Source organism: Lithobates pipiens, unplaced genomic scaffold (genome assembly GCF_037356315.1).
Source record: "Lithobates pipiens isolate NorthernLeopardFrog02 unplaced genomic scaffold, aLitPip1_a1.2 Scaffold_18, whole genome shotgun sequence".
NCBI lineage: Eukaryota > Metazoa > Chordata > Amphibia > Anura > Ranidae > Lithobates > Lithobates pipiens.
Genome location: NW_027507758.1, coordinates 265426493 through 265443265, shown reverse-complemented (window position 1 = coordinate 265443265; position 16773 = coordinate 265426493).

Here is a 16773-nt window from a genome sequence, read left to right as displayed (position 1 = left end):
GATGCCAACAATTTACAAACTGCACCAATTTTTTACTGGCACTGCAAAAAAGTACCTAAAATTAGAGTTTTCAGTGCCAAACAGTGCAAATATCAATATTTAAACAATAAACATATATCTAGTTCTATTAGCAATATGTTTAAGTTTAACAAAAGTAAAACGACGTATATTTCTGCATTGACATGAAGGTCAGGTTACTATAACCCAGCTAGCACAGAATTCCCCCATATATCAGAGTCTGCACGAAACTTATGTAAAGGGGAACGCTGCAAATCATGATCTAAGGGGGAACTCTGATGTAGAGGGAGGCTCTGGTGACCAGAGACCACCTTATATCAGAGTCCACTGTGTTCCCTTTACATCAGAGATCCCAACTGCATCAGAATCCGCAGATTGAGTTCCCCCCTGCAATGTAAGGGGGAATCCTGCAAACTCTGATGTAAAGGGGAATGCCAGGAACTCTGATGTGGGGGGGGGGACTCTGGTGACTAGAGACCACCTTCCGTACAGTGAATACACTAAAGTAAGGGGGGTTACTAATATAGGGGGGAAACCTTTATATCAGTGCCCCCTTACTTTAGTGGCTCCCCCTCAGTTTGGCCTGGCGGCACTGTCACTGACCTCCTCTCAGGTGCACCGTGCAAAGCTCAGTCAAATGGCTCCAGCTTGGTGGCTCTGGGTTTTATCCTACAGGAGACGATCAGAGGCTGCGGATATGCTACAGGAGACGGTCAGAGGCTGCGGATATGCTACAGGAGACGGTCAGAGGCTGCGGATATGCTACAGGAGACGGTCAGAGGCTGCGGATATGCTACAGGAGACGGTCAGAGGCTGCGGATATGCTACAGGAGACGGTCAGAGGCTGCGGATATGCTACAGGAGATGGTCAGGGGCTGCGGATATGCTACAGGAGATGGTCAGGGGCTGCGGATATGCTACAGGAGACGGTCAGGGGCTGCAGATATGCTACAGGAGACGGTCAGGGGCTGCGGATATGCTACAGGAGATGGTCAGGGGCTGCGGATATGCTACAGTAGATGGTTCAGGAGCTGCGGATAGGCTACAGAAGACGGTCAGGGGCTGCGGATATGCTACAGGAGACGGTCAGGGGCTGCGGATATGCTACAGGAGACGGTCAGGGGCTGCGGATATGCTACAGGAGATGGTCAGGGGCTGCGAATATGCTACAGGAGACGGTCAGGGGCTGTGGATATGCTACAGGAGATGGTCAGGGGCTGCGGATATGCTACATGAGACGGTCAGGGGCTGCGGATATGCTACAGGAGACGGTCAGGGGCTGCGGACATGCTACAGGAGACTGTAGGAGAGTGTGGACATGATACAGGAGACCAAAATGTGCTCACTACTACTTATTCAGATAAAAATATATGAATAAACACCTCAAGACCATCAAGCACAAAACATAATCAATTATATTATGAGCAAACAGTACACACAAACTATACAGACACAATATACAGCAGCACTTTTCATCAGAAAATCAGCCAAATCATATTGCTGCTGTCTCCCCTCTCATGACATGCTGGGATTTGGAGTGCCCCAGACATATGAGGTGGTAACTCTGGAGAGGACTCAGGAGGCTGTGCCTGGACTGGACTGGTGAGCACTGCAGGCAATGGTTAGAGATTGGGGGAGATCTCAGAAAACTTCCTTCCTAGTCAGTTTAGAAGCAAATAGCAATGCAGATCTGACACAAAAAAAACGATGTACTGACTGTACACAACAAGCCTGCTACACAGCCCATTCTCTGCCCCCCTCCTCCTGCCCACTAAGACAAGGCAATGAGATACATTTAACTAATCACTAGCTTACCCTCCTCTGCTAGGCTGAAGACAGTCCGCCCGGCTCCACTGCAGGCTGACTCCTCCCCTCCTCCTTCCAGCATCTCCTGTGCAGAAATCGAATAAGGCACGCTGTGGAAGGAAGGGGGGGAGGGAACAAGACTAGTAGCAGGCGCAGCAGTGTCAGAAAGATCATCGGGATGCATCGGAGACTCTCGGCATGCTGCGGAAATTTGACTTCTGTGTCAGTCTGTGAGATGTTCAGCCTGGCCACCGGGGTGCGCTGTCTCTGGTGGCAGGCGTGGAATTATGGTCTGGTTGGGCGTTTAATTTATTCTCTCTCGGAGTCAGGTCAGTGGGAGTGGCCCTCCCGCTGTGCCCTCTGAGAGAGGGTATTTAAGATGCCGCCGACCCGTTGTTCGGGGTTCCGGTCCAGTATGCGGTGCTGATTACATGGTCTTGGTTCTCCTGACCAGCCCCCAGGAAGGTTATGGCCTGGGATGCGGATCCACACAACTTTAATGCCTCGAGGCTGGCTAGCCCAAGGCAAGGGAACTAAGGAAGGATTCCAAGGTGGATGAGTGCTGTCTCCGGTTTGGGAGAGACCAATTGAACTTTGAGCATTCCAGGGGAGGACTCTTTAGAAGAACACCACATATGAGTTGGTTTCCTTAACAAGAACCTGGAAGGGCTGAAGTAACCAAGAGAATCCGGTCTTGTGGATATCGCCAAGCAGGCTAAAAGATCCAGGTATCCTACAAGTGTTCTACAGCTTAGTTTCCCTACGTGTTCTGCAACAACGTCAGTGATAAAGACTTTGTTCCTGAGTAAACACCTGGGTGGCTGCTAGGCCTTGTGAGAGAGGGACTGTCCAATCTGAGTGCTCATCCAGCTGCAAATGGATATTCTCTGGATGCAGTCAAAGTAAGCAAGTTCTTTAACGTTTTTGGACTTTGACATTGAGAGTACCTGAACTTCCCTTTACAACCCGCTGATCCCAAGTTGAACGACTGTTCAATGGTTTGAGTTTTTGCAAATAAAATCCATTCAAGTGGATCTATTGTCAGTCTCAAGTTACTGGGTCATCTACCACAGGACATCCCCTAGACCTGAAACAAGGAGAACGAAGGGTAACGGTAAGCCCAAAAATAACCAGCAGCTCCTTCGGGGGTTAGTGCTACATATGCTTACATCAATAGTATAGGTAAAACAGCACTGAACACAGTACTTCCTAGTCTCAGCCGTGACAAGAAGTGATGACACCTGACTTCTCCCTGACGCGTTGCAGAAGTCACATGAGCAGTGAAAAAGGAAAAGAGTGGCAAAAGCCCACCAGTATGAAAGGGGATTTAAAAAAAGACAGCTGATCAAACAAACACATCCCTGCTTTCAGAAGGACTAGGAGAGGACTACAATCTAAATGATCTATCAGATGCACAAAGTGGTCCCTCAGGGACTAGAAACTCAAACTGTGGTGGCACAAGGAAGCAGTAACACACAGGCTACACATTCATATCAGAGTTGAGTACTTACTACTTTTCTGTAGTAAAGCCACCTTGGTGTCTTGAACCCTCAATAGTTACTGTAATTATAGTACTTGTTTATGCTATACTTTGCATGTACTGTATTGTATGTCACATTTGTATTGTTCTTCTGAAAGAAGGGAATGCAATCTACTGTAGTAAATGCTAATGAAATGCTGGTGTTGAATTATTAAAGGCAAATAGGTTGTTCACTTAACACGAAGGAATTTTCACTTAGCTTAGTGAATGTGATTAAAATTTGCTTCGTAAAGAATACCCAATCACATGAAAGGAAAATAAAAATAAACAGTATTTTTGCTTGCACATGATTGGATGCTGGAAGTCAGCAGAGCTTCAGTTCATTCACTAAGCTCTGACTCTGAGGAAAGATCCCATGCAATGTGCAACTTCACTTGCAAAGTAAACAGCCTATTTGCATTTAGTAAATCAACCCCAGTATGATTATTGCATAATTTTACATTGGGACTTGTTTGTAAGGATGTTCCAAGAGCCACTCCATTTCCTGATAAATGCTGAATACACTGTTTTATGTAGCAAGAATGGGTTCTCTTTTCAGATTAGTGCTCTGCAGTAGAACATTAGAGTACCTGAGAGCTTTGAGGATATCTCATTGTAAACAATCAAAGTCCATCTTGCACACACCTCCTGGGAAGATCCTGGGAAACTGCATGAAGTAGCAAATAGTGATGCCTTTACATCAGAAAACAAATAATGCCAGTTAGTACCCGAAGGATATGATAAAGATAAACTCTTTAACCAGTGTAAGCACATCCTGGAGATACTGACAGCGTGTGTTTTCCATGTAAAAACAATAATCCAGCCATACACAAATTAAAATTCAGCCGATTCAGCAGAGACCTGCTGAATCTTGATCCATGTATGGACAGGCTGGTTGTACAGAAGTCAACTACCCTGTCAGGTTTTTCCCAGTTGATCAGTGACACTGGCTATAGCTGGAATCACTGATCAATATATTCTAAAGGCAGGAAAGTCTCAGGCTCGAGTAAGTGTTTGGGGAAGGGGATAGTTAATGGGTTGTTTTTTACTTTAGTGCAAGAAATTCCTTAAAGTTTATTTAGCACCTTTTGGGGTGGACATTTAGCACCTTTCGGGGTGGAGAGGGGAGCGGGTACCTTTCCCCCCACTTCCATCATACATCACCACGGCACAGTATGTCAGAAGTTTGGCACTCCTCCTCCTTCCTCGCCACCGGGCTATTCAGAAAGCGCAGCGAGCTTCGTGCATGCGCAGTAGAGAATTGGCTGTGAAGCTGCAAGGCTTCACTGCCAGTTTCAATTACAGGCTATGGCGGCGGCAGCACCTGAGAGCCGATGGAACCATCAACTGAAGTGCTGACATTGCTGGATTCCAGGACAGGTAAGTATCCTAATATTAAGTCAGCAGCTACATTTTTCCTTGTAGAGATGGGGCACCACTTAATTATTAATATACAGGATTTATATAGCGCCGACAGTTTACGCAGTGCTTTACAACATTAGGGCAGACATTACAATACAATACAATTCAAGACAGGGGGAATCAGAGGGCCCTGCTCATTAGAGCTTACAATCTAAGAACTTTAAAGTAAAAAAAAAATACCCAGCCTTTAGAACTACTTTAAGGACCTGTAACACCAACCTTTTATGCATTGCCAAAGACACACAAAAATATATCTGATCCACTCCAGACTGATAGTCTTTGGTATTAATTTCCTCGCTTTTTATTTTTTCACTATATAAATGAAAAAAATACCGAAACTTTTGAAAAAAAAACGTTTTTCCTACCCCAAATAAGTGTATATTATATTATTTGTGTATATTATTTTGTCTGTGTGCAAGTTATAGTCTACAAACTATGGTATATATACAGTATATGAGAAAAAGTGGAAGATCCCCATGGTTTTTTTTAGCAGCAAGTATGAGTCAAAAAAGTTTTTTTAAAACAGAATATACATCGATTTTATTTATCAAAGTACAATTGGACAAATATGGTACAAAAGTTAAAATATGAGCTCTGGTGTACACAATGCAAGACAATTGGGTTTCAAAAAGGGGAAATCGAACAGTTGACAATACCATATAGATTAATTTGGAAAAAAATACACATCCGAAGATGTTGATCCACAATAGTGGTTATGGTTGTACAGTGTGAGCTTTTGGTCTTCCTCAGGGGGTTCTTATATTTCTATAGATACATCAAGAGAGACACATTTTAATATTATGTAAAGTAATGTACAGTCATATTCCTTTTTGCATTATCATAATATATATATCAGGGTGATATATGTCAGGGAGGGTGATTGAGAATTTTTTTTTTTTTTTACACTATTATTGCTTATAACAATTATGATCATTATAAGCAACAGTTTTAACTGTCAGGAATACCTTTCAATCATGACAGCTTGCTTACTATTGTGATCTGTGATTGACTACAACTAATTACATTGCTCCCGAGTCCCCGCGATCTTGATTCCATTCAGCTAGAGCTCTGTGTACTGCAGGACCGGTTTTGCTGTAGCTGTGGTCATACCGTCTTGTATCTCATCAGCTTCAAGTACTGTGTGTTTCTCCTTCCTGGGGCCTCCACTGCCTGTGGATGTGTGGGAGGCGTCGGTCAGGTCCTTGCTTATACTCTCATGAGCAGCAGAGCGCAGAGACTCGGGTCTATGGGCCCGAGATTCAAGGCTATAGCCCCATTAGCCACCCCCTAGTGACCCCACTAGCTGTGCGTTAAACACAGCATCACAGCAGTAAGTAAAACAGTCATGAATAGAAGTCATTTATGACTGTTTTCAATTTATAAGAGCACAGCGCTGAATCATGAAATATAAACAAATATCAAAAATCATTGAGTCAAACAACATATAATGTGCATAATTAATGTCCATGCAATAAAGTACAAAAAAGTTAATATTAAAACAGTGAAAATTACACAAATGTTAGTTCATCACTCAACACCCATTTGTGGTATTTCCACTGTTTTAATATGGACTTTTTTGCATGGATATTTAATTATGCACTTCATATGTTTAATTCAATGATTTTTGATATTCGTTTATATTTCATGATTCAGCGTTACACTCTTATTTATTGATTTTGTGCATATGGGGATGTGATCAGTGTTAGCAGCTGGTCTTTTGAATAACTTTCACACACACACTGTGTTTCTTGTGCCTATATAATTAGTTTTGTTTTTTGGGTAGCTCGCAAGTCTCTATCATATATATTATATTCATGACTGTTTTGTATATATTGTAATCATGTGATCCCTAGCTGCTCACAGCAGCCAGGTGCCCATCCCTGTGATCAGCTATGTCACGGTACACAGCAGTCACGGGTTTGTACCGCTGCACTCCCCAGGGGGCGCCCCATTGCCCGTGTGCTCAGCAACGTACCATTATGTCACTGAGCCTGCAGCTGCCGCCTGCTAGCATTAAATCTACAGATGTGGAAATGCTTTATTCTTGTCTTCTTGTATATATTGTACACATACAAAAGGTTTGATCACAGTAGACACATTTTTAAAAGAACAACACAGGTTTAATACCTTCATTATAAAGCTGTTGAAATTTATTATAACATATAATGTGTTTGTCTTCAGTGGCTCAAAAAGACACTGGCGCTAGTAAATCTGAAGTTTTTAGATGCCCACAGGTGCGCAAATATGTGGATGCCCATTTGCCTGTGCTTAACCATGCACAAATGTAAATGTATTTAGATTTCAGTTTATTTTGTGTTGGATTGTGAGGCATAGTGGTGAGCATAGCTACCCTTCAAGCAGTGTTTGATTCCCCGCCAATGCCCTTTCTTTCTTTCTTTCTTTCTTTCTTTCTTTCTTTCTTTATTTCTTTCTTTCCTGGCTTGCTTTGGTTTCATATTTTTTACTGAGGCAGATCTTGCTCTTCCCCTCTGCACCCATAGGATGGATATACTTCCCTCTTGTTGTAATGGGTGGGATTTGGGGGCAAATATGACATCACTTCCAGTCTTGGCATCATTTTCGTTTGGGGGAGTAGTGGGATCTGCTCTCTGCAGTTGTCCGGGCTGGCTACCCAGTGATCGAGTGGTGGTATCATTTTGCTTCCTGACTGGAATCTTTATCTTTCAGGTAGAGAAATTTATGTGTGTAGTTTTTTTTTTTTTGCTTAGGCCATTAGTGTCCGGTTGGATTTGTGGTCACATATAGGCTCTTTTCTCTCTCTTTACCTTAGAAACTGCTAGTTCTTTTGGAGTTTGCTTTTTTCTTTCAGAAACTCCTTGGCTGTTTGTACATTAAGAGCTCTCTTTTAGTTGACCTTTTAGTTGACCAGTATTACCTAATATATAGTTACATATATAGTTTATACTGTATATAAACATTTCCACCTAGGGCTTATTTGGACTATGTATACATCAGTGTCCTGCTGGTCTAGATACAATCCCTGTTCTATTAGGTAAAACATTTTCTTTTTTTTTAACAATGTTTTTTCTCTTATATTATATGCCTTAGGTTGTTTTTTCACGCCCTTCTTCCCCTCTCTCCTCCAGCATGGCGGTTGGATATTAACTTTTTTACTCCCCGGTTTTGGCACTCCATATGGTCATTTGCCTCAGGTCCCTGGATTAGGTGAGAATGTATACAATGTATTAATTGCACCGTTTTTGTTATATCTTGCCCCTCCAAAGACCAGAAGGCATCCCATGTCCTGAACTACCACACCTAATATAATGGTTTTGACTTGTTAGCACTGTTGTGTTTTTTTTAAGTATATATACATACAGTATTTTTGTATGTTATTTTGATTTGTATGTTTCCTTTTGGCACACCATCATCCATGGAGACTTTGTGGTGTGGATCTTGAAGAACATATGCAAAATACGTCAATATTTATCGCCATACCTGACTTCATATATTCTATGAGATTGTACCCATCTCATATATGTAAAGTCATGCAAGTTACAGTAGCTCACAAAAGTGAGCACACCCCTCACATTTTCGTAAATATTTTATTATACCTTTTCAATTGACAACACTGAAGAAATTATACTTTGCTACAATGTAAAGTAGTGAGTGTACAGCTTGTATAACAGTGTAAATTTGCTGTTCCCTCAAAATAACTCAACACACAGCCATTTATGTATAAACCGCTGACAACAAAAGGGAGTACACCCCTAAGTGAAAATGTCCAAATTGGGCTCAAAGTTTCAATATTTTGCGTGGGCACCATTATTTTTCATCACTGCCTTAACGCTCTTGGGCATGGAGTTCCCCAGAGTTTCACAGGTTGCCACGGAACACTTATTCCACTCCTCCATGATGACATCACGGAGCTGGCGGATGTTAGAGACCTTGCACTCCTCCACCTTCCATTTGAGGATGCCCCACAGATGTTCAATAGGGTTTTGGTCTGGAGACATGCTTGGCCAGTCCATCACCTTTAACCTCAGCTTCTTTAGCAAGGCAGTGGTCGTCTCGGAGGTGTGTTTGGGGTCATTAACCTGTCGGAATACTGCCCTGTGACCCAGTCTCCGAAGGGAAGGGATCATGCCCTGCTTCAGTATGTCACAGTACATGTTGGCATTCATGATTCTCTCAATGAACTGTAACTCCCCAGTGCCGGCAGCACTCATGCAGCCCCAGACCTTGACACTCCCACCACCATGCTTGACTGTAGGCAAGACACACTTGTGTTTGTACTCCTCACCTGGTTGCCGCCACACACGCTTGACGCCATCTGAACCATATGAGTTTATCTTGGTCTCAAACCATCCATGTAATCCATGTCCTTAGTCTGCTTGTCTTCAGCAAACTGTTTGTGGGCTTTCTTATGCATCATCTTTAGAAGAGGCTTCCTTCTGGGACGACAGACATGCAGACCAATTTGATGCAGCGTGTGGCATATTGTCTGAGCACTCACAGGCTGACCCCCCCCCACCCCTTCAACCTCTGCAGCAATGCTGGCAGCACTCATATGTCTATTTCCCAAAAACAACCCCTGGCTATGACGCTGAGCATGTGCGCTCAACTTCTTTGGTCGAACATGGTGAGGCCTGTTCTGAGTGGAATCTGTCTTGTTAAACCGCTGGATGGTCTTGGCCATTGTGCTGCAGCTCAGTTTCAGGGTCTAGACAATCTTCTTAAAGCCTAGGCCATCTTTATGTAGCGCAACAATTCTTTTTTTTCAGATCCTCAGAGAGTTGTTTGCCATGAGGTGCCACGTTGAACTTCCAGTGACCAGTGTGAGAGAGTGAGAGCGATAACACTAAATTTAACACACCTGAGGCCTTGTAACACTAACGAGCCACATGAAACTTGGGAGGGACAATGGCTAATTGAACTCAATTTGGACATTTTCACTTAGGGGTATACTCACTTTTGTTGCCAGTGGTTTTGAGCTGTACATTCACTACTTTACATTGTAGCAAAGTGTAATTTCTTCAGTGTTGTCACATTAAAAAATATAATAAAATATTTACAAAAAGGCGAGAGGTGTACTCACTTTTGTGAGATACTATATATTAAATTTTTTTTTTGTATATTGATGGTGTTATTATAATTGCTTTTAAGGTCTTATTTTATATACGAGATGTAATAAAGTTGTATGTTGAGCCCTTTCAATAAAAGAACCATTGTTTCACATCCCCTCCTTTCCTCCTTGGGTAATAATTTGCTTAATAATTTCCCTTTCTAATAATTTGCTTAATAATTTCCCTTTGGGATTAATAAATTATTCTGTATCCGAATCTAGTTTAGGAGGTTTGGATGGATTTTTCCTTCTTTGTTGTCTGTTTTTAAGGGATGCTACTTATGGAGACGAATGTGTATGGAAGATGAACCCACCTATTCACTTATCTAATGTTCTGTCACATGTATTATGTATCCATCAGCTTGCATAGGATTTCATTATGTAATGTATGGTAAGTTAACCTTTGTGCTGACATCTAGTGTACAGTTAACTGTAACTACAATTTGTTATTTTTATGCTTGTGAAGTAGTACAATCCAGTTTACCAATAATAGCAAAAATATCAGCATGTGTAATGATATATCTCCCTTCCCTGTCGGTCCTAACTTCAATAAGCCGAAACGGCAGGGTTTTTTCGAACTAGGATACAAAAAGCGTCTACAAGCTGTGATACTTGCCAAAGGGGGCAGTACAAGATATTAACTCTGCAGGGTGCCCAGACTTTTGCAGACGCCATTTTTTTGTTTTCTGTAATTTTGAAAGTGTAAATGATGGAAATAAAATCTAACTTTTTTTGACATATTATAAGAATGTCTAATTCTGTAATTTGATGCCATTTGGAGATTTTTCCATCTTTCCTTGGCTTCGTTATGCACATTAATACACATTTTTATCTGGGGTTCCCAAACTTTCGATCCTCGCTGTAGTGCCCACAGCTCTTATCTGTGCCCATTCCAGCCATCCATCCCATCCATGCTCAGAAATACTCTCCCATCCATGCTCAGAAATACTCTCCCATCCATCCCATCCATGCTTAGAAATACTCATCCATCCATCCCATTCATGCTCAAAAAATACTCATTCATCCCATCCATGCTCAGAAATACTCATCCATCCATCCATCCATGTTCAGCAATACTCATTCATCCATCCATGCTCAGCAATACTCATTCATCCATCCATACTCAGCAATACTCATCCATCTATCCATGCTCAACAATACTCATCCATCCATCCATGCTCAGCAATACCCATCCATACTCAGCAATACTCACCCATCCATCCATGCTCAGCAATACTCATCCATCCATACTCAACAATACTCATCCATCCATCCATGCTCAGCCATCCATACTCAGCATTACTCATCCATCCATACTCAGGAATACTCATCCATCCATCCATCCATGCTCAGCCATCCATACTCAGCAATACTCATCCATCCATCCATACTCAGCCATCCTTACTCAGCAATACTCATCCATCCATCCATGCTCAGCCATCCATGCTCAGCAATACACATCCATCCATCCATGCTCAGCAATACTTATCCATCAGCCATGCTCAGCAATACTCATCCATCCATCCATACTCAGCAATACTCATCCATCCATCCATACTCAGCAATACTCATCCATGCTCAGCAATACTCATCTATCCATCCATCCATGCATCCATCCATACTCAGCAATACGCATCCATCCATCCATGCATCTATCCATACTCAGAAATACTCATCCAACCTCAGCAATACTCATTCATCCATCCATACTCAGCCATACCCACCTAGCCATACTCAGCAATACTCATCTATCCTCAGCAATAGTCATCCATCCATCCATACTCAGCCATACCCACCCAGCCATACTCAGCAATACCCAACTCACCATACCCACCCAGCCATACTCAGCCATACCCAACTCAGCCATACTCAACCATCCCATCCAACCTCAGCCATACCCAGCCATCCACATTCATGACTCAACCATGCTTAGCCATTCCCATCCACAGCTTATACATGCCAATACAAGTGTAATAGGTAGTCAAATTAGATTTGAAATGTATGCCCCTAGAACACTTGATGGTGTCTCCTGCATGTTGGGCCTCTGTATGTGACCAGGCTGTGTAAAAGTCTCACACATGTGGTATCGCCATACTCAGGAGGAGTAGGAGAATCTATTTTGGGGTGTAATTTTTGGTATGTGTTAGAAATATTGTATAAATGGACAACTTTGTGTAAAAAAAAATGCGTTTTTATTTTCTTTCCACATTTTCCAAAAACTTAGAAAAAATTACATCTTCGAAGACCCGATATGCCTCATGGATTATACATTGGGGTGTTTTCTTTCCATAATGGGGTAATTTTTTGGGCGTTTTTTTTTGTCCTGGTGCTCCAGGGCCTTTAAAAATGTAAGCGGTAGTCAAGAAATTAGATGTGTAATTAATGCTCCAAGAACGCCTGATGGTGCTCCATGCATGTTGGGCCTTTGTATGTGGCCACGCTGTGTAAAAGTCTCACACATGTGGTATCGCCATACTCAGGAGGAGTAGTAGAATGTATTTTGGAGTGTAATTTGTGGTATGCATATGCTGTGTGTGAGAAATAACCTGATAATTTGACACTTTTGTGAACAAAAAAAAAGATCTTGATTTTGCAAAGCATTGTGGGAAAAAAATTACAACTTCAAAAAACTCACCATGCCTCTTTATAAATACCTTGGAGTGTCTACTTTCCAAACAGGGGTGATCGGTGGGTATTTGTACTGTCCTGGCTTGTTAGGGTCTCAAGAAATTAGTTAGGCCGTCAGTACATCAGGTGTGATTAATTTTCAGTGATTTGGACCATAGCTCGTGGACTCTATAACTTTCACACAGACCAAATAATATACATTGATTTGGATTATTTTTACCAAAGATATGTAGCAGTATAAAATTTGGCCAAAATTTCTGAAGAAAAATTCTTAATTTGGAACATTTTATAACGGAAACAAAGAATTTTTTTTTTTTTTATGGAATTTTTTTTCATTTATAGCGCAAAAAATAAAAAACCTAGCAGTGATTAAATGCCACCAAAAGAAAGAGCTATTTGTATGTAAAAAAGGACAAAAATTTTCATATGGGTACAGTGTTGCATGAATAATTGTCATTCAAAGTGTGAGAGCACCGAAAACTGAAAATTGGTCTGGTTAGGAAGAGGGTTTAAGTGCCCATTTGTCAAGTGGTTAAGGCAGACGGTTTTCTGTCGATTGAAAAATTTGTGGGTTATGCTTTTGGAGGAACCGGAAGACCATGTCCAGCCTAATAAGCCCCATATCCAGCTGGACAGCATCAACCTTTGAGGTCAGGGATGTTATGGAGGCTTGGCGGTTTGCTATGGCTGCCAGAACACCTGCAAGATTGGGGTGGAGAGGGCTGCTCTGTTTGCTTGGTCTGGGATGCCATGTTAATGGTGGAGTGTGCGTGGGTCCCCACACGGTCGCTGCAGGCCAGGGAGGGTTCCTCTGGCAAAAGGGGGGAAAGTAAGCTTCTTACCCCTTCCTTTTGATGTCCGGGATGAGTGGCAGCGCATGTGTGCGTCTACGGCCGCAATATAGTGGCTGTTTGTTGCGCCGGAGGAGAGAATGAAGCCGAGGATTGTAGTGGAGTTTTCTCACAGACCTCCACTCAGTGTGCCATCTTGGCCACGCCCCCACTGAAACTTTTGATGATCTTAATCGATATTGTTCTACTGAGAGAATATTTGCATTAAAAAATTCTGCAATGTCTAGATTTTGTTTGAAATGGAATTTATGGCTTATACACCCACGCTGTACTGTATGATCGTTTTATATTGATTGACTGTTTGACCCATTGATGCATGTTAACCTGGAGTCCAATAATATATGATACATTGTATTCTGACATTCTCCCTCCCTTGATTTGAATGTACTAAGTTCTAGGAGTTCCTGTCTTTCTGTCTCCCTTTTCTTATTTCTTATGTAATTGTTGTATTCTGACAGCTCCAGGATAATGTCTCACCTGCATTGTATTAGATAGCTTCTTTTGACTTATGACATGTTATACAATCCTTATTATATCTACTGGCAAATGCTGTCTGCCACTCTATGCCCTGTATTTGTATTATTTTCTTGAATGTTAAAGAACAAGTGAACCATAAACTGCCAACTCTTAGGCCGCGTACACACGGGCGGACTGTCCGCCCAACTAGGTTCGTCAAACAGTTTGACAAACAGTCCGTTCAAAATTTGCATGAGCGGACTTGACCACACACGACGAACGAACAGTCCGCTGAAAACTTGCGCGATGACGTTAATGGCACGTACGACGGGACGAGAGATTCGAAGTCCTATACACTGCAATGCAACCTTCGGCGTGTAAATCCTTTCTGAGCATGCGCGGAACTTAGTTTGACGAACAAGCCTACACATGAGCGGAATGTCCGCTCAAACCAAGTTTCAGCGGACAGTCTTACGGAAATTCCGAAAAACTTTGTTCGTCAGACTGTCCGCTGAAACTGTCCGCTGAAGCCCACACACGAGCGGACTGTCCGCTGAAACACTGTTCAGCGGACAAAGTTGGACGAACAGTCCGCCCGTGTGTACGCGGCCTTACTGAAGACTTAGGATAACTTGCCACACATTTGTGGCAGTGTTAAATTGTGAGTCTGTTAACTTGCTGCACGTTTTCACTGGCAAGTGGCAAGTTGTACACTTGCAGAGCACTTGAAGCACAAGCTCTAATTGACACTTTCTCAATTTGTAGCAAATTTGCGTGACAAGACTCTAGCAAGAGCAAAGTTACATGGGTGAGTCTACAGCAAGAGCTCTGCAAGTCACAGTGACCCTTATGGTGGGATGACTAGTGCACAACATAACTGAACCATAACAGAAAGAAAGTTGATTAGGAGTCATGCAATCCAGACTTGCTACAATTGTGCGACAATCTTGTGAAGCCTGGCAAGTCTAGCAATAGCTTAGGAAGTCATTTTCAAACTTGCAGCTCAATTGCTTGCTATCTGGGTAGGCTATCTGTGGAGGCCACTTATTCAGCAGGTGATCATACTCGCTGACGGGCCACAGTCTAACGGAGGTATGTCCATGCATAAAGCCGTGCTTGAAACAGAACAATACATATTATTATGTATACATATTATTTTGTATTATATATAAAATACAAAACAGTGTAAAAAAATTATATAGACTAAGCGGACTTTATCCACATTTTTTTGGCAATGTCCTCATATTCAAACTTTTTGGGAAGCAGTGGTCTCAGTAATACTCTCTGTAACCACTTTCCAGGTGCCCCTAACTGTGGAGGTTTGTCTGCTGGGCCTGGTGGATACTCTGGCTCATCTTTGGGCTTCCAGCTCCAACTCTAATATGAGTACTATTATTCTATGCAAGGAAAATTATTCTGCATCTCCAACTTTAATCTTGTGGAAAAAATTTGTTAATTCTAATCTACCACTGTACAAGGCCACCTATTTAGCGAGAGGATGCCCTAAAAAATTCCACAAGGTTTGGGACATTTGGGTAGAGGACATGTCTACTAACACTGACTCAGAACCTCTGAACCAGTAGACTATCTAACAAAAAACAGGGGAAGATATGTGTAATAATAATAATAATAATAATAATAATAATAATAATAATACATTTTATTTATATTGCCCTTTTCATCAAAAGATCTCAAAGTGCTACAGGTTAAAACAAAGAAAGAAAAAAAAATTAGCAATTTATATAATGAAACAAAAAACTAAAATGGACAAAAGGCTTTGCTAAAAATAAATGTCTTAAGACCTTTTTTAAAACAATCAGTAGATTAAGGAGCCCTTAAGGTGTCAGGTAGGGCATTCCACAGGTGTGGGGCAGCTGCACAAAAGGCCCTGTCTCCCATTGTCCTCAGTCTAGTTCTCGGTATATGAATAAGTGATTGGAGCGGAGGGGACATGTTGTGTTTTGTTTTTTGAGAAGTTCTTTAAGATAGAGGGGGCATGTCCACGGATACATTGGTATGTGAGGAGAGAAACCTTATACTCAATCTTGGTGGAGACAGGGAGCCAGTGGAGAGACTGAAGAATGGGGGTAATGTGCTCATGTTTCCGCACTCTCATCAGGATCCTCGCTGAAGAGGTTTGGATGTACTGAAGCCTCTTTCTAGGAATTCCAATGAGAAGTGCGTTACATGAGTTCAATCTGGAGGAGACAGATTCAGGCATCTGAGAGGGAGAGAATGGGACGAAGTTTAGAAATGTTGCGGAGATGATAGAAAGAGGTCTTACATAGGTGATTTATATGGGCCTCAAAGCTGAGTTCGGAGTCCTTTTTTACACCAAGATTTGTGACTATAGATAAAAAAGGGATGTTAGAACCAGAAAAAGTAATGCTGGTTATGGATGATGGTTTGGTCTGGTGAGGAGTACCAATCAAAATAACTTCAGTTTTGGAACTGTTTAGTTGAAGAAAGTTGTGCTGCATCCAAAGCTTTATCTCCTCCAGACAGGTAGCAAGTGTTCATAGGGATGACTGTGAAGGCGGAGTTTCAGCTGTTTCATTTACATATAGCTGTGTGTCATCAGCATAGCAATGAAATTAAATTTTGTGACGGCTGATAATTTTGCCAACGGGGGCAAGATAAAGGATGAAAAGGATGGGGCCAAGAACTGACCCTTGGGGAACACCGCAAGTAACTGTATGTGGATTTAAAGTGGCCCAGGGAGTTGTATTATGTCCAGTTTGTGAGGTATGATTTAAACCAACTGAGAACTGTGTAATTTAGTCCAGTAGTAAGATGAAGGCGGTTTAAAAGAATGCCATGATCGATAGTATCAAATACAGCAGAAAGGTCCAGGAGGATGAGGAGGGAGGGAAAGCCAGCATCGGATGATATAAGGAGGTAGTTTGTAACTCTGACAATGGCAGTCTTTGTACTGTGAGCAAAGTGGAAACCTGACTGAAATTTTTCAAAAAGGTAATTATGTTTAA